Source organism: Haliaeetus leucocephalus, unplaced genomic scaffold (assembly GCF_000737465.1).
Source record: "Haliaeetus leucocephalus isolate CR32 unplaced genomic scaffold, Haliaeetus_leucocephalus-4.0 Scaffold1014, whole genome shotgun sequence".
Taxonomy (NCBI): domain Eukaryota; kingdom Metazoa; phylum Chordata; class Aves; order Accipitriformes; family Accipitridae; genus Haliaeetus; species Haliaeetus leucocephalus.
This window is the reverse complement of record NW_010973450.1, coordinates 2,684,145-2,708,163: the sequence shown is the minus strand read 5'-3', so window position 1 is coordinate 2,708,163 and position 24,019 is coordinate 2,684,145. Positions and strand designations below refer to the sequence as shown.

General features: G+C 42.2%; 1 protein-coding gene across 1 annotated transcript in view; it reads right to left on the bottom strand.

The window, feature by feature from the left end:
* Nucleotides 1–24,019, bottom strand: part of IQCJ (IQ motif containing J) — a 69,938-nt gene that overhangs the window by 20,626 nt on the left and 25,293 nt on the right. The gene's annotated exons all lie outside the window — the stretch shown is intronic.

Sequence of the window (24,019 nt, the reverse complement as noted above, 5' to 3'; positions counted from 1 at the left end):
GAGTTTTCTCTTTTCCATTTAATCTTCTGTAATCTCTTAGGTAACTCTCCATTCTTTGTTATTATTCCTTGGTTTAGATCTTCATTCTAATCTCAACAACTGGCAGAGATATTGAGAAACAGGACAGTTTTCTGTATGCCTGACACCAGGCAAGTGAAACACAGATGGGTAGCTCAAGCTGGTTGCCAGTTTTGAATGCTGCTCGTCTCATGACAATAAGGTTGTAATGCTTTACATAAAGATGCTGCTATTTGATGGTTAGAAGGAAGTTAAAGTAATATTTAGAAAATTCTGCCCTTGACCTACTGAGAAGAAAAATAAAGATAGCCAAAAGAAATTCTTTCCCTCCTCAAAAATAAGATCCCATAGAGCTGCCTTGTTTTTGACCACAATATTGCTACCAAGATATTTGGGCACTGACATTTGCAGTTTTATTTAGAAAAACTAGAAGAAAGTCCTCCAACTAAGATGTGGCCTAGAAGCAAAACTTAAAGCCCTGTGTAGTCATCCAGCCCAGACAGCTACACCCCAAAATATGTCCTTCTAATGATAAAGAAAACAATCAACACCTGTATCTCAGGATCTAAGGCGCTCCAATAGGGCCAGGAAGATGTTCCCTTCCCTCTTTGCCATCTTCAGACTGGATTAGCCATGGGCAGGGGTAGGAAAGTTAAACCACCGTACTTCTCTGTACCGTCACAAGTTTCTCATGGTGAGGTTGAAGGGGGGGGTGTGATGCCCTGGTTGGATCCATGGCAATGTCTACATTAACAAGTAGTGGGAGGGAACAGGAGCAGCCCTGCACGGCAAAACCAATGGTCTGGTAAGCAATTAGGGATATCAACAACATGGTCCTATGGGCAAACACCCATGAGTGGCTCTCAGCTTAACTCCAGCTATGACAAATACAGTTTGTTCAGTACAACATGTTCTGAGTCCAAGTACAGTAAGGGAGGGCAATTGGGAAATTTGGTTCAAAGACAATCTCCTGATCCGAACTAAAATGCTAATATAGAGGCACTGGTGTCAATCTAATGTCCTGTTAGTCTTATGTAGGTCTGGGGCATCGGGATGCAAAAGATTTTTAAAATCAACACGTACATTTGGAGCTAAAATAATAAATATTTTTTCCTTGGTGGCAGCACTCTGAAGTCAAAGCAGAACCACGGCATTATTTCCAATGTTTATTAGCTCTTCAGTTATTACATTCCCTTGTTTCCTTGGCTCACCCTCCCACCAGCTGCCTTATTTGCTGTGTGAAACCCTCAGTATTAACCACAATACAGGTTCTTAATGTTTAATGTGTGGCTGATAGAATCCTGCAGCATCCAGCAGAGCCTTTGAATAAAGGGCACCCTATAAAAAACTTAAATGCAAACAAAAAAGCAGCATGTGAAACCATACGATAGAAGCTGGTCGCATTCAATCTCTGAAAGCAAAGAGCTACAGTTTATATGAATAATTCAAGAACAGGCTCAGACAAATGATCCCAGGTCTATAAGGAAATGGTAAAACCTCTGGAGTCTGCAGCTCTTTTTATTACAGCCTGGTTCATGCTGAATGCTGTTTTCTCTGGGGTTATTTTTTACTCCTTTTTTATATATATATATAAAAACAAACAGTCAGATAGGATGTTCAGATAACATGTACAGCAGACCCCAGAGAAATATTTTAATTTTATATTCATTTCTGACTTGTAAATTATTCATTAACATGGATCATGCAATTGGGTAAAAATTAAAAATTGGCAAATTAGTTTTCATTTGTTTATGTTAATTATTTAGTGTTCTTCTTTTTTATTAAAAAAACACAGAGGGAGATTAGTCTTGTTCTGACGATCTGTGTTTGCTCCCTAGACAACACACAAATTAGCATTGCTATGGCTACTTTTATGCAACCTCTATAAAAATATGACTCCACTGCCCAGATCTATTGCTGAAACATTGTGGCATATGCTGGATTTCTAAATTGCAGATATGACTTTTGATAGTTTTCAACAACACTTTGAAAAATAGGCTGTTGGGTCTTTGTTTATGGATGAAGTCAATGATTCTTTCCATGACCCTTCCATGAATTCAGCTGTGGCTCCCCAGCCCTCACCAGCACCCATAGCCTCCTCCACTACCCCAAGGGAACTCCAGCCAGTGGGAGTTTCACCTCCAAATTAAGACAAAGTCATTCCACTTTGATGCTAGGTTTCAAAGATAGGGGGTCATCTCCATTTTAATAGCCGTTGATGGATTTAACTACAGAAAGAAAAACCCCTAAGCACTAAGTGCCACCACAGCACATGTAGCAAGAACCTGCTGGATAAACTGCTGTGGGTTTCCTAGGCAATGCACATCAATGCTATTTGTGTATTCAGAAACACTTATCCATTACCTTTCTTTTTTCAAAATGTTTGTTATTTCTTTCTTCTTCAAGATCTCTCTCCTTAGAAAGTGAGGACTGTGTCTACTCTCTACACAAGAGCAGTGGGACCGATGTCTTGCAGCTAGCTCTGGGTTTGGCCCTGCTCGGGTTCAGGTTCAGCTATCACTGTGACAAGGGGCTTGGGTTGCTCGCCCTCCTCCATCCACGTCCCCACACCACCACGGCTTGGGTTACCAACCAGGCTTATTCAGCCCATTGAGCTGCTCTTGCTGTCAACCCCAGATCCTCAAGGGGAAAGCCAAACATATTCTCCCTACGAAATTTTTCCACAATATGTTATCTACTCACAATATATTCACCCTATCCTAGGTTATCTGGCTAGACATCAACCTGAGACAGCCCATTTTGTGGGTGCTGAGGTTCATCGTGTTCAGTCACCACCTCCTCTGTTGCTCAGACACTTCCCACCCAACCCACAGAGCTTTCTTCATTGAACCCATCGGCAGCTGCCAACCCAACCGCTCCACTCGGCACAGAGAGGGAGCATGAAGAGACAGCGCATCTGCTCCAAAACACTTTTGGATACCGAGGAACACATCCTTCGTGGTCAGTCTTCAGCTTTGCTATTTGCTACATAGCAAGTTATTAACACAGAGTCAAGCACAGAAAATGTTAAAAAAACCAAAAAACATTTAGTCTGCCAAGGAAAGTGAGTAACCATGAGCATGGTGCAAATCCCATAGCTCAAAGGTCGCCTTAGGTTATAGAAGGAATCCAAAACATGCCCATGCACATTCCTAATTACTTTGGATGCAAGAAATCAGTGCTGTAGGCTGTGTAACTGCTACAGAGGGCTGCAGATCAATTAACGATATCAGCAAATTAAAAAGAAGAAAATTGCAAATAGAAACTTACACTTGTTTATAATACCAGTCTTTCTCTACCCAAATATTTATAGCTCTTTGCAAGATAGCTTCTCCTGAGGAATTAGGATGACAACAAAGAAAAAAAAAGAGAAAAATCCCAAAGCACAACAGAGAAAGTTATGTCAAACAGCATTTCTAGCATTTAATTTGAACATAGCATATAAAAATATTGATTGAAAACATTTTTCTGAGCTTTTAATTCCATTATTTCTAGGAATTGTCCCCGACAAGTGTACAAGCTCCATCTTAATCCAGTTACTGTGGGCGGATCCTCAAGGTAAACAATATCACTGCTGCTTTTCAAAAGAAGAAATACAGCATGTTCCTTCCTCTGGCTGTGTTAGCTAGGCTGGATTTGGAGAGATGAAGAGCAGTGAAGACTAAGTCATTGCAACAGCCTCTGCCACCTGAAGGCATAGGTACCTGGGAGGAGACGGCTATGCACCAGACGAGGAGGTTTATTGGAGCCGAGATTCACTCCCTCCCCCACGGTGAAAGAATTGGCCCTTGCATTAAGGATACTTAGGAGAAAAGACGACATTCTAATTTTGTCTATTTATCCGAGTCAGCAAGTATTAATATAAATAGCCCTGCAAAACACACTGCAACTCCGAATTAAAGTTTTCCTCATGGTGGAAAGCAGAAGCCCATTTTTATTGAGTGCTTCATTAAAACCAAGTTTCCTCCCTTGACCTACACCTTTCAAAAATACAACAAATTTAAATTATCATCAGAAACAACATCCAAGTGCAAGTTTAAACCAATGATTTCTGCTTCACTTTACACAGAGAGTCACAGTGATTAAGTTATGCCTGTCCGTGGGACTCCAGGGCCCTCCTTGGTGTGTTAAAAACTAGGGCTGCTCATGCACGCTCCCCCAGGAGGCCGGGAGGGCTCCACCCAGAAGTAAATCCTGAATTTCACGTTATGCTTTTTATGACAAATTGTGAATTCTCCTTTGAACCCTTCATAAAGTGAAAAGAGAGAGGAAAGGAAAAAAAAAAATATACCCACTCTTTTTCAAGCCCAAGTTTGTAGATAGCGTGTTTAAAATTATGTATGAAAAGCAACTGCTGAGCAATCATTCATTTTGGTGGAAGCGCTAGCGCCTCTTCCAGGTCCTTAATCCTGGTGAGATGAGAAAAGCAGTTGTTGCAGAGGACCTGGGATTTACATCAGCCCCGCAGTAATGGGGTCCTTCTCTGCAGCACTGTGCTGTCCTCCTGGAGCCAATACCGCAAACCTCCGTCCCTCTCCCGCTGTAATGACACCATCAGCGCTTCCACCCATGTGTGCTTGTCCACGGCTTGGAGGCTTCAGACTTGTCAAAGAAGGTTTTGCTCTGAGCTAATTATCAACATACGAGCTCTTGGGGGAGCAAAGTTGTTTTCGTTATTTCAGTGATGTTCTCTAAAAAAACCCATACCTCATTGTCTATGTTTGAGCACCTGCGTATCGGTCCACCCCACATCCCTACAACTTCTGAACTCCTTGGCCAAACACAAAGCGATGGGCTTGCAGAGCCGGCAAAGTCAGGGCAATTTGGCCATGAGCCCTCAAGCATCATTCCAGCTGGAAACTAGCAGCGCTTTCAGACGCAGCCCATCTCTGTCCTCTTTGACACTAGTCAAGTTCCAAAACAATTTTAAAGGAAAAAAAGGATTTCTCTCATACAACAAAAACAAACCCGAGAACATTTATGGCCAAGACACTGCAAAGATCTTCAGAGCAGATTTGAAAATAGTTTTTCCTCCCCCTCTTTTTTTTTTTTTTTTTTTTGCACCATAATGAGGAAGGTGAACTTCCATCTAACTAGAAATATCTTCATACAAATCAAGTTTTGTGCTAATTTAAATTTCTCCACCAGGAAGCAGATGCATTCAGAAGACAGACGTAATTCATGAACTCTAACAGCCGTCATTGCAAACTGAAAAAAATATGGATTTAAATAGTTTCAAGCATCATTTTGGCTGCACATGGCTTGCTTTCATTCTGGACCTGTGTGGATATGATAGCTTAATGAAAATTAATGGGGAAAGAGTGTTTTCATGGACAAGAGTCCCAAATGCAGGTAACTTCTTAATAGAACTTCACCCTTAGAGAGATTAGTTATCAAGCTCTGGTCTCTTTAATACTATGGAAAAAGGAAGATTCCACAACTTAATTGCTTTGTGGTTCTTGGATCAGACCTTTGCAAGTAAAATTTCTATTAATTACAATAGCAATTTACCCTGCTAGAAGTGACACTCAGGCAATACCGGCAGAAACCCTTCACTGCTCTTAGGTGGCATAACTGGTACTTTGTGAGAACAAGTGACAAATAGCTTTAGCATCATAATCCTGTAAGAAATTATTTACATATTTGGGCCCCATACTGGAATTATTATAATCAACACTAATTCCCAAAATGAATTCACAGTTTCTTGTAACTCTAGAAACTGGGTTGTCATGGTGAATATTTATGAGGCTGATAAAACAACCTTATGGGATGTGTTCTCGTTCAGATGCATATGATGCACAATAGGAATTTCTGGGGTTTTATACAAAGTGGTCTGTTAAAAAGAAAGGTTTCCACAGGCCCAGAAGTTCCTGCACAGGTTCACACCCTCTATGTATCCACAGCAACAGTTTACCATCATTTCAGCTCTTCTTTTCTAGGCATTGCTGCCTTTTCCAGAAGTCAGCCCAGCTACTTGCCCAGCTTCTTCCCTTAGGCTTTTGCTGGAGAAATGTCTACACTTCAGGGGGAATTAAACAAAAATAGTCACAAGCAGCCGCATACCTCCCAAGAGTTAAATACACTAACTGGGACCAGAGCTGACAGTTACTTGTACCATGGCTCCTGAATTTGAAGGACCTTGGCTTCAAGAGTTTGGTTGACTTTCCGTTACTTAACGGATGCCTGAGACAGCATCACTGCAATGAAGGAGGTTTTACTAGTGGAGTTTCCCTAGCTCACTAGTATAACTCCAAATATTAGCTCCATGTTTTTAATGGGAATTTTAATAATTTATCATTTGGATTACCAGAGCTGCCTTATCTATGCTTCCTTGTTAATAAGTCTTAATGCTGAGCAAACTGATACTGAACAAGTCATCTAAACAATTTCGTTCTTTATATTTACAGTTATAATTGCCAACAGGAAAAGCTCATTCTTGTTCTTAGAATGCTCTATTGAGCGATTTCACTTATTTAGATTAACACTTTCACATGGACCCCAAGTGTCTCACCTCTAAAAATCTGAGCCTTACACCCTGCCTAGAGAAGGAGTCATGCTCCGGTTATGGAACCAACTGCCTCCATTTTTTTTAATTTCTGTGAAATTGTCCTTAAAAAAAGTGATTGGCATGCATACAATACCTTTGGTTGAAAACTATTCTTTATTAATTTGAAGGAAGATTAATGTACTCACTTTCACATTTTAAACATAATTCTAGCTGCATACATTATGATTTAATAACTTTATTTCTGACTTTTACTGGTTTCTTTTCCCTAAACGAGATGCCTGAGGAACAAACAGATATCAGAACAGAAAATACAGTTAAAAAAATGTCCCAGCTAAGTGGCTGCAAGGCTGGCCTGTTCGCCTGGTTGTGAACCACCACCAGAAGCTGCTCGAGGCTGGTTTTATCAAAATGGAGGGTGGCCAGTTACCCCTTGCAGTCATCTGGATAAGTACACACCAGAGGAAGAGACCTTGCCCAGTACTCCTTTTCAGCTGGGTACCTGCCAGCTCAATGGGATGTCGATGGGGTGTGCCTTGGGTCTTTTAGTGGAAGAGGCAGCAAAAATTGATCCTGCTTATCCTTGCCGTTGCAATCATTATTATAAATCACCTACTGTGCCCAGCCTCAGTTCTTTCTTTGGCAGACTGAAGAGCCCTTGTTTATTTATCCATGTACAGAGGCTCATCTACAACTGATTTTGTTTGCTGCCTTCCTTAAGAGTGTTTCCAGCTCTGCTCTGTCCTGTTGGGATGCAGGGGCAACACCGCATACAGTAACATCAGGATAACATCATGACTTTCTCCTCTGTTATTTTCCTAATAACGACCAGGATTGTATTTCCTTTTCTTACCGCTCCCAAGCATCGAGTTGACATTTTCATCAAGATATCTATTACAGTGCTGATGTCTCATTGCCTTGTGGTAACGATCAGCTCAGAGCCCATCATTTTATATGTGCAGTACAGATTTTTCCTCACGTATGCATCAGCTTACATTCTCCCTAGTGAACTTCATCTGCAAATGTAATGCCCGGTCACAGGCTCCTTTAGCCACTCTTCACAACCAACCACCTTCACTAACCCAAATAACGTAGCACCCTCAGGAAACTTGTCACTGCCCTCGTCACCTCTTTTTTCCGAAAGTCTTGGAAGGACATAAAAATTTCAGATAAAATAGGTAGCACATTGACAGGTGATTTGGCAGTAAATAAATCTTCAAATAAGAGCAATTTAATTTTCAAAGCTTACTGCCACTGTATCATCCAAAGATGAAACTTCAAAGTGGTAATTAGGTGTATTTACTGACCTAATCTGGAAATAGAAGTCCATTTCTCAGGACAGGCTTGCAGAGAAATTAGATTCTAGTAAGACATCTACATTTTTATGAATGTGGTTCAAAGGAAAGAAGAATATCTGATTTGTCACCTAGTGCCATTTTATACCTTGATACTTTCTAATGGCAGGTTTACAACTAGCTAATCATGCTTATTCTAATTCAGAACTCCAAAGGCAGAAAGGATATCTTGCTTCATTATTCATCGACCTGAGCAGAGGTATCTGTTCCACTCAGCATTCGTTTAAGAGAAATGTTTTAATATTAACAGAAATGTAGACTTCAAACACCTGGCAAAAAAGTATTTTTTAATCATCCAGACCTTAAATAGTAAACATATTCCAGTTTTCTATATTCCACTTCAAGCCTGGTTAAAAAAACAAACAAACAAAAAACTAAAAAAAAACCCCAAAAGCAAAAAAACCCCCACACCTTCCCTGTTTAAGAATGGAGTGAATTTGATTTTGCTTATGAAAATGGAAATTCTGTACAGTCAGAAGATGAAGCTGTGTAAAGCAAATGGAAAGGAAAACTACATGCTAGATCCCAGCATCATAAGTCAAGATTCAAGACCAGTTTAAGTGTGATGGGAAAATGCAGCCTGTCATTTATCACCAGATCTGTATCAGTCTGGTTGATCCACTATCACAGTAAAATTCCTACTGGTATTATCACACAGTACTGCAGGGTTATTTTTCTCCCCTCACAGAGGGAAAGGGTCCGATAAGAAACATCCTGTAATTGTCTTTCAATTCTTGGATTTTATGTCCCAGCCCAACAGTTATTTATACCTCATCTGTGCATGTATATGTACTCTGCATATATGTATACGTGCACACACATCTATACATACAAGCCAAAAAAGCTCACAAAAATTTCTTTGTTCAGGTCTGACTTATCTTTTTTCTTTCCCACCCCCTACACATGAATTATTCTTTTTCATGTTGCAATAAACCGTTCTAGAAACTTAAAAGGCTGTCTAAGGATTTGCATTTTTCCTATAGTTCTACCATCAGGAAACAGGTTTGCACCTACAGATTAGCCCTGAAAGAAAGAAAATAAGAACAAATATTTGAAAACAAACTTTGAGTTTAATCTTGCAGCTTGCTTGAGGCAGAAGTTGAAGTGCCGTCAGAAGCATTTGGTATCTTGCAGTGTGATTCTTCATTTGGTCTTGATCTTTTATCCTAATCTATTAGACCAACAATGAATTTTTGCTTCACGCTCTAACACTCTGCTTTACTACAGTAGTTACTGAGGAAAGTGCTGTAATAATACTGTAATATTCTGAATATCCCCAGAGAAATGGAGCCCAAGCTCCCTGTGACCACTTGACTGCAGAGGTCTCTATGGCTCAGCTGGAGAGGGACCAGCAAGAGGCACCGCGGGTCTGCAGAAGCCCTGGGGCAGGGGGCTGTATGGAGAGAAAGACCTTGGGCATGATGGGGACAGGCTGAGGTTAGGCATGGACCCAAGGCTCAACTCCATGGTCATGCTGGAAGATAAACTGTGCCCCCAAAAGGGCTGCAGACGCAGTCATCCTTTGGGCTCAGAGAAACAAATTCACAGGTCACATGGAAATATCCAGACTTCTTTTTTTCTTTCCTACAGATATCTTCTTTTGTGCATTCCTATATGTCACGCTGGACAAGGGTATCAAGGTCTAAATAATCTAAGGCCCTGTATTGCTAAGTCATGGCATGCTATTCATGCTTATGCACGTGTTTATGCCATATCAAATTGCAAGATGCTATAATAGAACATTTTACTTACTAAAACAGACAATTTACCATTTATTTGTCAACACACACATTTGGAAATAACGTCAAGAGAGAAAAGAGTGGGTCAGGAAACACTACTATTTGTATTGCAATTATTTTTCTAGCTAGATAGGTGCGTAGTACGAAGAAAATCCAAGTGAAAATTTCAACACATCTTGCATAAATCAGCATGCTTAGCGGATGAACCAGTACCAGCAGTAGGTAAAAAATAAATAAATTGTTTCTTCTATGATCTTCAAGTAAATCCACCCATACAGACCTCATTCAAGGTGAGAGCAACAGGAGGGAGGGGAAAAATCCCCCCCAGGACAAAGCAAGTCTGTAAGCCCCTGTTTGGCTAGTGTAAGGCTTAGCACTCCTGCAGTGCTGAAATGCAGCCTGGGGCCTGAAAAGCACCCACTGAAAAGCTTCAGGTGATGGAGCTGTAGATATTTATGGGTTTAGACAATGTCAATCAGATAGAGCCACAGGGGGGTTGTTGGTTTTGCTTTGCTTGATTAAAAAGAAAAGAAAAAAAAAAAATCACTTGGCTTTCTGTTGCATATTGTGCTAAGACTTTTTTCCATTTCACCTCAGAGCTTCAAGTCTAAAAAAAGAAAGGAAGACAGACTCACTAGGGCTGATAAGACACTGAATCCTTTCTCAGAAGCCCTGAGCTGGCATGGGGCTCCAGACACCCCCAGCCTTCCCCATCCACCACGCACCCCGGTCTGCTGCAGGGCTTCCTCCCACGGCCTCCCTTCCTTGCAGACTTTTCCAACGATGCTTTTGTTTGTTTGTTTGGGCAGGATTCGTGGAGACTTTGAAATGACAGGGCTAGATGTACTGTGGATCAACAGGGCTTGAAGAAGCCTCAGAACATCTCTTTTCAAGTCGCACTAGTCATGGCATTAGTGCAAAGCAGATTCCTCCCTGGGGTGCAGATCCCTAAGCCTTAGCCACATGCATTAAACGTTTGCATGAACCTTTAATTGTTAATGTGCTTTCAAGTAATAAGAAAATATACGTGTACTGATGTTTAATGGACAGTGGAAATAGGATTGTCTCCAGAGCAATTTTGTTTTGATTTTGCAGACTTGCCGCTCTAAAGAACAAGAGTCAGGATAAGTTAATCACAAATGTTGGAGGCAGACTAAAATTGATCTTTTCTTCAAAAGTCTCTAGGTCCCCCTAACCCTGCTCCTCAGCTTGCAACAGTTTTATCTAGCTTCACTGAGCTGACCCAGAGCTGGCAGGAAAGCTTGTTCAACATCTCATAAAATTTTTGTTGCTCATAATTTCTGTGGCTGCTCCTGAAAAACTTGAAAAGCTCTTCCTCCTCAAAGCTTTTCTACCCAAGCAGACACACAACTCCCAGCCTCAACACTTATACTTCTACAACACTGAGTAAGTGATACCTGCTATGGGGCCACTCATATATATATATTTGAGATGACAGTAGAAAGTAATGGAAAAAAACCCAACCTGACTTTGTGGGAGTCCCCAGTCTGACAAGACTATAACTACTTGAAGATTTTAAACAGGTTACAGCTTTCCCTAAGAGATAAAACTGCACTTGCTGCTGCTTGGCTGAGAACCTAATAGCAAACAATCCCGGCTGAGACATACCAGGGAAGTTTGATCCTGCAATCACAGAGCAAAAAGCCTGTCCTTCAGACCTGCTGGCTTTCTGCAGCATCCTGTCTTGGTCCACTGAATCTTCTTGCTGTGAAGTCTGAAGGTGACTTCGTGAACTGCAGTATCTTCAGCTAATTCAGTCAGATGTGGTCAGTCTATAATGACCGCATTATACATATTGGCTTGATTCGGTTTGTTAATTTTGTTAATTCTGCCCTCCTCATTTGAGATTTGCGACTGCATCACTGCAGATTAAATGTGCAGACAGGGCCTTTTCATAATTCCAGTTTCCTGAAAGCATACATTCTTAGGAAGCTTTAAAAAAACAGATCCGACAGGACAGGAAATTAAGGCCCCATCTCCCAAACATCACAAGATCAGATAAAAAAAAAAAAAGAAGGGGGGGAGGGCTGGAATCAAACCACAGCGTTCATAAACAAAAGAACTACACATACTAAGCAGCCCCAGATGGCATCAGTTGGGAAAGGTAAAACCAGCCTATTCGTTTTAACACTCAGGTTTGTCACCATTTCAAGGATGTGGATTTGGACCTAACCCCTAGGTCCCATTAATATCCTCAGCATTGACACGGGAGCTGGTCTGGGAATAAAACTGCCCTTGATGGACCTTGCTGGAGCTGCTGGCGGCCATCAAGACCTTCCTCCTCCTTTCCCAAGCTACACCACCACTCCGAGCAACGTTTTCCCTGACAGCGAACAGGAGACTATGGTGGCTGTACTCTCGGAGCAATAGCCAGGGCAAAGACAAAAACATGCCTCCAGTTTAATATATTCTTGTAAATACTTGCCACCTCTTTCACTACGTGATGGGGATCAGCAGAAAGACACCTGAGGATCATTAGTAAATCAGGCAGGCAGAACACGTAGTCTCTGTTTCCACTAATGAGCCTATTAATTTGTGCTCCAAGAGAAGCCTGGCTGGTCAATGAGCAGAGAGACTGAAGTCTTTGATACAGCGTGCAAAGCCAGATAGTCCAGGGGACATTTATGTGGCCTTGCTTTGAGGTAGCTTACACAGCTGAGACTGCTATTTCATTTGCTGTGCAAGATGCAATACAGCTGCAGCTTGCGCACTGTGATAATGGTAATTTGAGTTTTTGGATGGCTTCAGGAAAAAAAACAAAACAAAACAACAAACAAACAAAACCAAAGCCACACCACTCTTCACTCACTGAAAACCCCCAGGGGTAGCATCACTAGTGCTGGCTTTTACTTAGCTGTATTAGAAAATACTAACGCAATCTTGTTCTGGAGCTCCATATCCACACTGTCGCCAAACTAAACAAAAATGCTGCATAATTATTCCAAGTAAAAGAAAATCCAAATATTTAGTGACAAGAAAACCCCTTTCCTCACTGTCTGGTATCACTGCACAGGTCTCTGCCACGAAGGACACGGTAGCCTCTACGTTGGGTTCCCAAGAGCAAAACTGAATATGACTGAACTCACAAGCATGAAATGCCAGAAAGAGCACAGCAAGAAACCTTTCTTTTAAATGTCTGCATCTTTCCTCCATCTAAGTGGCAGAAAGGACAAAAACTCAATTCACCAGAAGTTTGAAATTTTCTGTCATCAAAAAGCAAGATAGAGCCCTTAGGTTCACACATGAAAGAACCTGCCTGATTATATCTCTTCTTTTCAAGGTGCTTTTATAGCATCTTCAATTTTTAAAGTTAGCCCATTACACCAAAGATCTTTCACAGCTGAGCCTGCAAGTGAAACATCCCATTTTTGCCAAGTTTAATACTATAAGAATGCAAGAAATACCACTATCATAACACAGAACCTCTGCCAAGCTACAGTAAGGTCACAGGAGTGAACTTTATTGACTGAAAAGCTGAAGAAAAGGTCAAACGGTCACAAAGAGTCACATCCCAACAGATTCAGTTTGTGTGTATGCGTATGGCAGGGCGAGGGTGGAAGCTACAGTGAAATGTTATATAAATGTTAAGTTGAAGATGCTGCCTTAATGCTATGGTTATATCTCTGGAAACTGCAGTATTACCAGGATATAACTGTCAAAATCTGGAGGTTCAGGTTTAAAAAAAAAAAAAAAGCAAATGTTGGGACTGGGTGTTCATCTGCTCCATTTATCATGGATTGCTGAAAGCGGTAAAGGTCAAATCACTACTTCTACAGAAAACTCTTTACAAGTGGATAAACTTTGGCCATGGGAAGGAAAGGTCAGGTCAATAATGCTACGTAATCTCTCAGACCCAGCTGATGCTCATCATTTGAAAGATTGCAAAGATTGTTTCGCTGCTGGGACAGTTTTGGGCATACTAGCAGGTACTGGCCATGCAAAGGAAAACCATCTCTTCCACTTCCCATGCTGGGCTCTCTGGTGTGAAAGGGAGGTATAGGCTGGGTTAATTTTAAGCACGTAGTTCTCCATCAGGCTCTTTTTGTAAAGCATTACAAGCCACCACAAAACATAAGTCCTAAGCTTAGGACTTAAGCCTAGAAGTATCAAGTGGCTCTGATAGGCAAGGGTTTTCTCTGGTTCACTGAGCACTCCCTCGCTGGGCAGTCCATTTTTATAGGCAGAGGAAGCCAACACAAAATGCAAAAGCACCGTGAGCCCAAAGCACTGCCATCCCAACCCAAGAAACTTCAGCTGAGACCCAAGCCTCACTACTACCTTCGCCCGCTGGAGAAGGGACTGGGGAGATGCCTCCAGCCCAGAAGCATCTCCCAAGCAGCCAGGAACAACCAAAAGGCCAAAGTGCTCTTATGATGCTCCCTTACAAAGGGACTCGTGGTTTTTTAAGGGGTGAATAAGAATTGCTGTGCTCCTCTACAAGCACAGCCAAGCTCATCTCTGTACCAAAAAAAAAAAGCCAACCACAGCTGGGACAAAGTATTTTTCTAAAATTTGCTTAGTGTTGAAATACTGTTTTAAGAGCAAAATACCAAAAGGAAACCTGGCTCTCACCAGTCAAGGTTCCTGTCCAAATTGGTATGGATTCTTTATAATTTATTGCTTTCATAACAGAATACAAGGGAGGAGCTATATGAACATTTGAATCTCTATTATAAATGCTATACCCAGAAGTTTTCCCTGTTGAGTGCCTAGAAGAAAAGGAAGATATCTTTCAAGGAGGTTTTCTTGCCTACTCAAGAAACCCAAACCCTCTAACAAAGAGAAAGGTTTAACTCAGATCATTTGTTTCAGACTAGTCCCCCACACTACAGGATAAGATGAACTATTGCGTATTACAATGCTACTTGATACTGGGAAACACTTGTGCTTCTGCAGAAAGATTGACCACTGGGAAAGAGCTACTGGGAGACGGAAGCACATTGTTACAAGCACAGAGAACTTAATTATCACTAAATTTAGCACAGAGGCAGTAAAAGCTATTGAGAAAGTAAATGGATTTCTATTTAAATCTTATGTTTTCCCTTTCTAATTTCACCAGACAGAGCCGCAGCACAATACATTTAATCAATACTTATTGTATCTACTGTAGAGTCATTACTTTTCTTGCCATCGCACATTAGGTTGTTGCACATTTTCAAAACCTGACTATCAGTAGCGTGGGCTTTGTGAGACACCTTGAAGTGACAGCCCTGTCTACAGTGCAGATGGAGGAGCTTTGTTCTGGGCCTGATTCTTCTCACCGGTAGAACAAGCTTTTCTACTCTTATCCCACCAGATCCCTCTATTTAAATATCATAAGGTTTGAAAATGTATTCAAAGCACATTTGAGACCATCGCCTGGCTAGAACCTAGAGGCTGACCCAGCTAGAAGAACAGGCTGCTCTTTCTTTCACCAAAGCGCCAAGCCATCCACTCATAGCAATTTCATATAATGGACTTTTAAGGACAGAAAGCAGTTTTGATTGCTTAGTCCCATTTGCCGTTTGACACAGCACACTGAATTTCCCCTATTCATTCCAGCGCTGAAGAACACAACCCCTGGCTGCCCAAAGACAGGAACCAGACCCCCAAACCTTAATGGGGGGACTTCAAGAAAGAGAGGACCCACCACACCCCTAGGCAAATGGCTCTGGTCACTGCTTATCCTTACAGCTGTCATTATTCTGGCCTCATTTTCTACTTGCATTCATCTCTTTCTGGCAGCCACGATCTAAGGGCTGCCCAGGTGAGCCTGACCCAGTGCCCTGTGGGGAGGCAGTGCAGAAAGCAGAGGGTGGCGAGCTGGGCTCCTGCACCCTGCAAAGGGGATATGCCGCAGCAATTTTTCCCAGGTGAAGTTTCCTAAAGGACCCTAGTGGCATCAAGAACAGGCATAGTCATCTTTCCTCTGGGACTGTCTGTCTGCAAGAACTACAAATTCTTCTCTGCAAAGAAAGTTGGGTGGTGCTTTTTTTAAGGAAAAAAAAAAAAACCAAAACAGAAAACCCAATAATGGTGGGGGAAGTGGCAAACAGAATATGCATGCCCTGTGCTGCACGCAAGAGCCCTGGTTGAGAAGAGCAGCCCTACGACAGGATCCAGTAGGAACCACCACACTGTAAGAACATGAGCTATGGTGGTAACTAATTAGCAGCGGAGTGCACTGCTGCTGGTCTTTTTAAAGGATCAAAGGTGATGAACTGGGGAATCTAAGCTTGAATCACTGCACAGACTTTGGACTCCACCGCAAGCACCCATTTATCCCTTTAGCTCTTTCCTGCATGACTCCCACTGACCAGCTACGCTCTGCCCAGGCTCTTTGAGAGGGTGGGAGTGACTCGCAGCATGCAGCACGGGGGGGATGTGTTTCCTCCCTCATTATTCCTGCCACAACAGACTTTCCTGATATTCTCTTCAAAGCTTGCCACACATAGCTCGTCTGGAAAGAAAGACCAACTTTGCCAGTCCATTAGCTCAACAATGCACAACCTAATCCTCAAAGAAGTGAGTGTACGCTGGGAAAAACAAGCCTGCAAAAACACCGAGCTGCAGAGGCTCTCCTCTTCAGAGCTCTGTAATCTTCAATTTAACCAGCATTATCGTCTCAGAAAACAATGCTGCTCCTCCACTGTCCAGCAACCCCCTCTCTAAAGCTGTTAATACAGACTTTTCAGTCCAAGGTAGAAGCTCAGTGTCTCACAATATTGCTGACCCATTTCATTAAAGAGCGGTTTAATAAACAGTAATGGAAAGAGGCAAGGCACTCAGAGCTGCTTTGCAAGTTATGAGAATGGTAAGCAAAAAATAACACTGTGAAGCGTTTATCCCTTCATCTCACAAATAATTAGAAATACATGAGATCGTGTTACGCTTTTTAAATAGGCTATAGTAATGGCTTGTGGCAATACAACTCAATGACAGTAGTTTATCATGGTAAGTCAGCTCTGTAGGGTTACAGTATGCCAAGTCTAAATGGGAACCATTTGTTTCCCTTCTGCATTGCAGCAGAAGCTGGTGTACTTTTTATGGGAGCATCATTGACAGTCTCCAACTGTTATTTTTTTAAATTAAACGCCGTGCCTACCGAGTTAATAGGCGTGCAGTCAGTAAGGCTTCTCTATAAGTTCCTGTAATACTGCACACAATACTTTGTAGTAACAGATAATAAAATTTGACAAAGCATTCTGTAATTACTGCTCTGCTTTACAGAATATTACTAATACACATACTGTGCTGCTCTTGTAATGAATGACACGTCACTGAGAGCCTGCTGCTTCCTTAAACCGAAGGCACACAAAAGTAGCCGAGTTGAAACACGCAAGTGGGTTTGTTGAAAAGCCAAGAGGCTTTACTATTTGTGAGCAGGTGAAGAACAAAACTGCCTTCCTAGGCAGTCCAAGCCCTTATCCCCGTCAACACTGATTTCTGTAACATGCTCTGCAGAAGTCTTACCTTGGGACCTCTTGAGAGCAGAAGGTAAGGCAACATGTGCTCATAAAGAGACGTATTGCCCAGAAAACGTACATCATTAGGTGATGCAACTCCAAGATGCACGGTCCTCCAGCTCCCGGGAGCTCCTGCTTTGGGAGAGAAGAAACTGAAGAAGTCTGGTCTGATCTGAGAGACACCAGGATAGCTAACATGCCAGAGAGGCAGTAAATGCTGTAGCCTTTTACCCCTCTAATTCTCATTTACTGCAAGAAACGTTACATGTCAGATGGCTGCAGAACCTATCCGCTGCCCCAAAATTTTCAAGCCAGATCTCATCTCCTCTGCACCTACCCTTACATTGCGGACTGGCCCCTGCACACCTGTGGCTTTGGATATACCAGCCTTCCCTCCTGCTCCTTCTCTGCATCCCAACCTGCATTTTAACTGGTCCTGATAACAAGGAAGTCTTCAAACTCCAAAGGAGCTTTAAACAATTGTTTCAGTCCTACTAAATTAAACTGACTATTACAGAAGAATAGCTTTACCACTGGACTGTAGCAGGTGAATAAATTTTCCCAGAGCAGGTTGGTTTTATTCCATCAACTCTTCTCCCTTTTCAATGATACTCTGTCCCTCACATTGCCCCAACGGATTTTTGTATGCATAACTTTTTCCAGATGGCAGATTCAGTGCAGACAGTAATTTACATAATTTAAATCTGCTTACTAGCATAAATTATATCACAACACACCATGGGTTTTTTCTTTCAGCTCCCCACACTGCTCACACCGAGGTCTCGGCGGTGCCCATCGGTGATGGATCGCGGGTGGCCCCGGAGAGCCACGCTGGGCTGCGGGCTCAGCGATTGCACAGGGCAGCTCCGCAGGTGGAAGGGCTGAATCAGAAAAAGATTTCTTCACAGCCATAACTCATAACTGAATGTGCTCCAAACAGCAACATCACTGCATTAAAGCGAACTCCATTAGCAGACTTAGCTGGACGGCTACTCGGGTGCCAGGAGGTCAAGGAGAGCCTCTGGTTACGCGTTTGGATTTTCTCACAAGGAAAAATACAAAATAGGTTGTGTTCCAAGCAGGCTGAAATGAATACAGTCTCAGTGATTTTCTTCTTCCTTACCAACTCTACACAAAATATGTGTTCAATTCTTAAATATTTAAAAGAAAACAGCCTCCGTGGGCTGGGGGGGGACAGCCTGGGGGGCCGCGGGGGCATCCCCTCCTTCCTCACTGACCTGGGTCCCTGCAGAGGAATGGGTTCCTCTCCCACTCCCGTCCCCTCCTCGCTGGGGGTTCCCCTTCTTCGGTCTGTTCTCCCGCAGGTGTGACCGCCGTCCCTGGGCCAGCGGCCGGTCCGACCTGGAGCCGGGGCAGCTTCGAGCAGCTTCTGACAGGAGCCGGCCCTGCGCACCCTTCCCCGCTGCCAAAAAAAACCCACACCACACAGACCCATAAGAGTGACCCCCTACACAGATGCTGTCATTGAGACAAGCTCAGAGGACAAGATCTTCCCGTATCATTCAAATCCACTAGCTAGGATAATGCTCTTCATCCACCTGCAGCCCCTCATCTCGCCTACATACTTCCCAAAATCTGCAACAAGTGACATAGGGCTCGGCCAGCTATAACTTCTTGCATGCTATAGTCCTGCTTTATCTTCAGGACTTGTTCATAGTCTTCCTCTCCAGTCAGAAGCCAGGCTGAGATCAGGGCAATCACCTCTTTATAATTCAAAGCAACACATTGATCAGAAATGTGTGTCTGCGTGGCCAGTTGGGATGCAATCACTCAAAACAGAAACCTACTGCCAAACATGAAGTTATTCACCTTCTAGAGATCTCCAGTTTATATCGAACATAAGTTTCTGTCCCGAAATATACCCAGTAGCAACTGAAACATGAAAGCACTCAAAACAGAAGTGTGCTGGCAATCGTGAAATGCAAATGTGTTCATCTTCCAGAGAGCCCCACTATGTGCAGAACATAAGTCTGAATCCCAAAATAATACCCAGTAGCAACTACAAACACACACATTCCCCCACATCTTGTCTTGCTTCCATCAATTTAGCAGCACAATGAAGCAATTTCCATCGTTAACATATGCACCGTATTAAGGCTAGCCAAGATTTAACATTCTTTTGTTAATTTGGCAGAGGGGAAAGACACAATAGAAGAGAGCCCTACAATTTGCAGCCATCTGTGATACTGAAAACAGTAATAAACTTGAAAAGTGCTGTTATTATACATGTTATCACTCCTAGCAAGCCAATGTCTTCAAATATTTATGCCTTTTATGCCTAAATTAATGCCTCTTAATTTCTGTATGAAGAAAGTGTTTTCAGACTTCTCTTCCCATTATATGACCATTAATCTTGTCCCCTGGTTTGAGCTCCCCTAGCACGATACAATTTACACTGTCAGAGATCAGTGGATAAGTCGTACTCAATTGTAAATGTAAGATGCTAAATTACTTAATGCTGTTATTTTTAGGGTTGTGACAGGCACCACTAGTACTCAGTGTCTTAGGCCACTTCATCTTCACGCAGAGAACACCTCCCAGTCTGATGGGGCACATCCATCACCGAACTCATTGCTTTGCTCATGAAGTGAACATCAAGTTCCCCAACAGACAATTAAACCAATATTTTAAATTAAAATTTGTGCAAGAATATTCATAGGCTTCTCATAGTGACAGGTCTCTGTGCAATTGCTTCCCCCACCCCTGCTTGAATATGTTTGTTGTCCTGATGATGAATCTCCCATCTACCTTCTGCTGGGAAAAAATTACAAAGACTTCTCAGCATGCGAACGCCGCGGGTCACATCTATCATCCTCAGGCCTCTGTTTTACTTTTAATTACAACACTTCACTCGGGAACGTTACTTCAAATCATAAACCTAAGGAGAAAGTAGCTTTTAATTTGCAGAACAGACATTAAATTCTCTGCTTCAGTGACATTAATTTGCTGGTGCTCTTTGTACTAAGGAAGAGATGATGTTACCTTGCTTTCAGACTTCATGAAAAGGTAAGTTTGCCCAAAGTCACAATCGCTTTAAAATTAGTTGCCTTTTGTGTCCACAAGCTTCTTGTGATACTGCATTTAACCAAGGCCTCCACTGAGAATCATTTTCAATTAGCAGTGATGTTTTTAAATGGGTAATTTAAGACCAATCATTTTGTCTGGGACATACATTTCAGTTTCAACGCTCTGGTCTAATTTTACCCAGTTTGGGTTTTTATGTTTAAGCAGATCCCATTTTTGTGAGACCAGCAGGATGAGGAGTTCAACACAAATCTAACAAGTTGCTGAAATGCATTTAAAAAAAAAAAAGAAAGAAAGAAAGAAAGAGGGGCTTACACACACACGTACACCCCGTGGCTGTCTGCTGAGCCTAAAAACCACTGGGGTTTCCAGCCAGCTTTTGCCTCTGTTCCTTTGCGAGTGGACATTTTCCATCACGATTTGGAAGCGATCACGCTGCTGCCCACGTTTCAGATCAATAACCACCACAACAGCATTGCTGTTCGATGGAATATGCCCCATCAGTCACTGCTGGCTCCATCGGGTTGCCTGCTCTATTTCCTATAGAAAGGAGGAGAGAGAAGGGCTAGTAGCTCGGGATGTCTTGGGGAGGGAGAAAAACAAGAAGGTAGACTGTTTAAATATTACCCTAAAATTTAGGCACCTAGCTAAGTACTAACTTTGAAAACCTGAATGCTACACTCTCTAGGTGCCTAGCAGAATAGGAAGTTATAGCCTCCAGGATCTTTTGTTGTGGATTTAAAATCAAACATTAAAAAAGAAAAAAAAAAAGAAAAAAACCAAACACAAAAAAGCAATCTCTGCAGTAGCGCCCAAAAGGCAGCCACCCGCACTGCGTCATCGAAACAGGGTCTTGAAGACAGTATTTGCCCTGACCAGCAATTTTCATCCAAGTCAATAGAACAAAAATAAACAGACAAAATGACTGGAAGTTGCTCTCTCCCAAGCAAAAGCGGTGAACGAGGTGGGGAGGCAGCAGAAGTGATGGACACACGGCGGGCTGCCTGAAAGCCTTCCCCATCCCGAGGGAGGGCTCCAAAAGGTGCCCACTGACTCCAGAGGGATGAGCCGCAAGGAAGACCCATCACTCACCCAGCCAGGTTTTCCTGTCCGTCGCACCAAGGGAAGATAAAAAAACCACACCAGGCTAGCATGCAAAGTAACACAGAAGATGATTCTTTTTAACTGCATATTTGGATTACATTTGAAAAATCACCTGCAGGACTTAAAGGGCAAAATCCCGCCCAGTCTACAAAACCAGTAAAACTTTCGTATTTGAGAGACAAGCCTAGCTATACAAAGCACCTTCTACCTCTTCTTGGTGGTATGAAAACAGGTAGGACATGCCAGGCTGGCCCAGTGTTGATGTATGTCTCTTCGAAAGTGAGAAGACAACTCAGCTGCTGTGTGATTTGTGACAATTTGCATAGTAAATCTGAAATCCGAAGACCAAAAAATACACACTTTTTTTGTGATGCTAAGATCAGTCTCAGTATTATTTTAAATATACAGAAGGGAATTTTAAATGCTCTCAGCACTTGCCTCAGCCTGTTGCTGGTAAGGTTAACAGAAAAAAATCAGCATTACTGTTAATGAGAACATTACTTCCAATGAGAATAGAGAGAACCAGCCTTTGGGTTTCTGTTGCTCATTTGAGTTTTGAGGATTATTTTTCTCCCTGCTCCCTCTCGCACGGTGAAAAGATGGTGATATTCTACATACATTGTTTTTCGCATGCATGTACATGAAATTCAGATAAGCAATGTATGGGTCAGACAGCCAGGACAGCACGTGTGTCCCACGTGAAGCAAACCCCTGCATCAGCTCTAGCAAGCGAAGCATTTAAGTTCCATACAGATACAGATACCATAGGGCCAGCAACATTAAGGGGTTTGAGCATTTCAGTTTACGCTGTGAGAACCAGCAAGAGTGGCCTTGTTCAGAATGACAGAACGGCAGGGGAGATGCTTCCTAAGGTAGGAAATAGTATTGCTCTGCCACTTTTATTTCCATATAAATCAAAAGTTGCCCACCTAGCAGCGCTGCTGGTACCAAATTACCTTTCTGCAACGAGCTTTTGCTAAAGGAAAATAAATTTTTTAAGATATACCTAAAATCCAGTAACCTTTTACCAGAATCAAGACTATTTGCCATGGAGCACAAACGCAGAATCACCTAGAAATTACTCTCACCCTGCAACCGTGTATTTCTACAGGAAATGCACAAGCTGCAGATATTGTCTTAAACAAAAGCTTGCTTAAAGAACTGCTCATTTTTGCAGTTATGAGTACATAAAACACTTTAAATGCTTTAAAACCAGGTTAGTTGAAGCTGTTCAAAATATTAATAGGGAACTCATCTGAAGCATCTATGTATTTCTGAAAGCATCTGGTTTACATTGTTTTTTTTAAATAAACTTAAACAAATACTCTTTAATTGTTTTTTTAATAAATGTAAATAATATTCTGAAAGAGGGACAAAAAGGCAGTAGTTGAGGGGTAGCTGAGCTATACCTAGCTTGTAAATGAATTCCCTGCTTGAGTATCAGGATTTATATGGGCAGCATTCAGGAATAACATGAGCAAAACTTTCACAGCTTAAAAAGAGCTTCACAGAGCTCCAGAGCATTACTTTTATTATTGATATAGAAAAACAGATGAGCAGCAAGAGTGCAAGATTGCAGGTGATACTAGCATTCAGTCAAACCTAACAAAGACCATAAAGAATGCTGAAGTTTGGTGAACTTGAGGGCAGATTAAACTTACCATTAACAAGTGAAATGCAACGGATACTGGAGGATATGATTAGATTTACATGCAGACCTAATGGCAACATTCCTGCAGCTGGGACATTAGACCCAGGTTCCTTCACTGAGAAAGAACAGCCTGTAGACAAGTCACTAGACTGGCCAGGCTACGGAGAAAGCTTCTCATCCCCAAAGCAAGCCTTGGAGCTTCTCCCACCAGAAAGGGGATGAACAGGAGCAGTCCCCATAAGCCCTCCAGCACATTACGTGGACTGGAGCTCGGTAACTTTCAGGACTGGACATCAGCATTCATTGGAAAATAAGCAGCAAATGCAAATATGACGAGGAGAAATGCTTTTACACAAGGGGCCCTGAGTTTAAGAGCTCCTTCTCAGGAGAAGCTACAGCTCAGCAGTACGGCAGGGGCAAGACAGGTCTAGACGTACAGGGAGAAAGGATACCACGACGTATAGGTTACCAGAGAAGGACGTAAGCCCACCTAAGCCTCTGGACTGTGAGGCAGATGATTTAACTTAAGAAGATGTCAACTGCCCCGGCCAGCACGGCTCAGGACCCAGGCTCCTGCTGCCACCGCTGCAGTGGGGCACTTCGGCGCGATGGCCAGCACAGCGCCACGAGCCCGCGGCTTTGGTAAAAGATGGGGTTTTTTTAAAAAATAACAATAGGAAAATAAGAACAGAAAGTTTGGGGGGTTTTGCCCTCCTCGAGACTGCACGTTGCCAGTATAACGCACATAATGGCTGGTAAATCTAGATGGTTAGACAACATAGCAATAGTTAAAAATAAGCCCACCGTCTATTACATTTTATACACAGGACCAGGAATGCTGTCCTCAGTCACTGCATGGAAGACTTGGAATGGGGACGAGATAAAAAGTGAGGAGAAAGATAAAAATAGAGAAAAACTAACACCAAAGGCTTCAATTTTACTTTCTATTTCTTCTTTCCTTAAATAATTTCCAAGTAATTTATGAGATGGGAGGAAATCTTTCAAAACAGGATTCATAAAATAGAATTCTATATTTTTTTAAAAATAATGTTTTTCACATGGCAGTTTATACCATTTGTAATTAACTTATGAAATCTGATACAGTGTTAGTAATTACTTCAAAAGATACTTCAAAA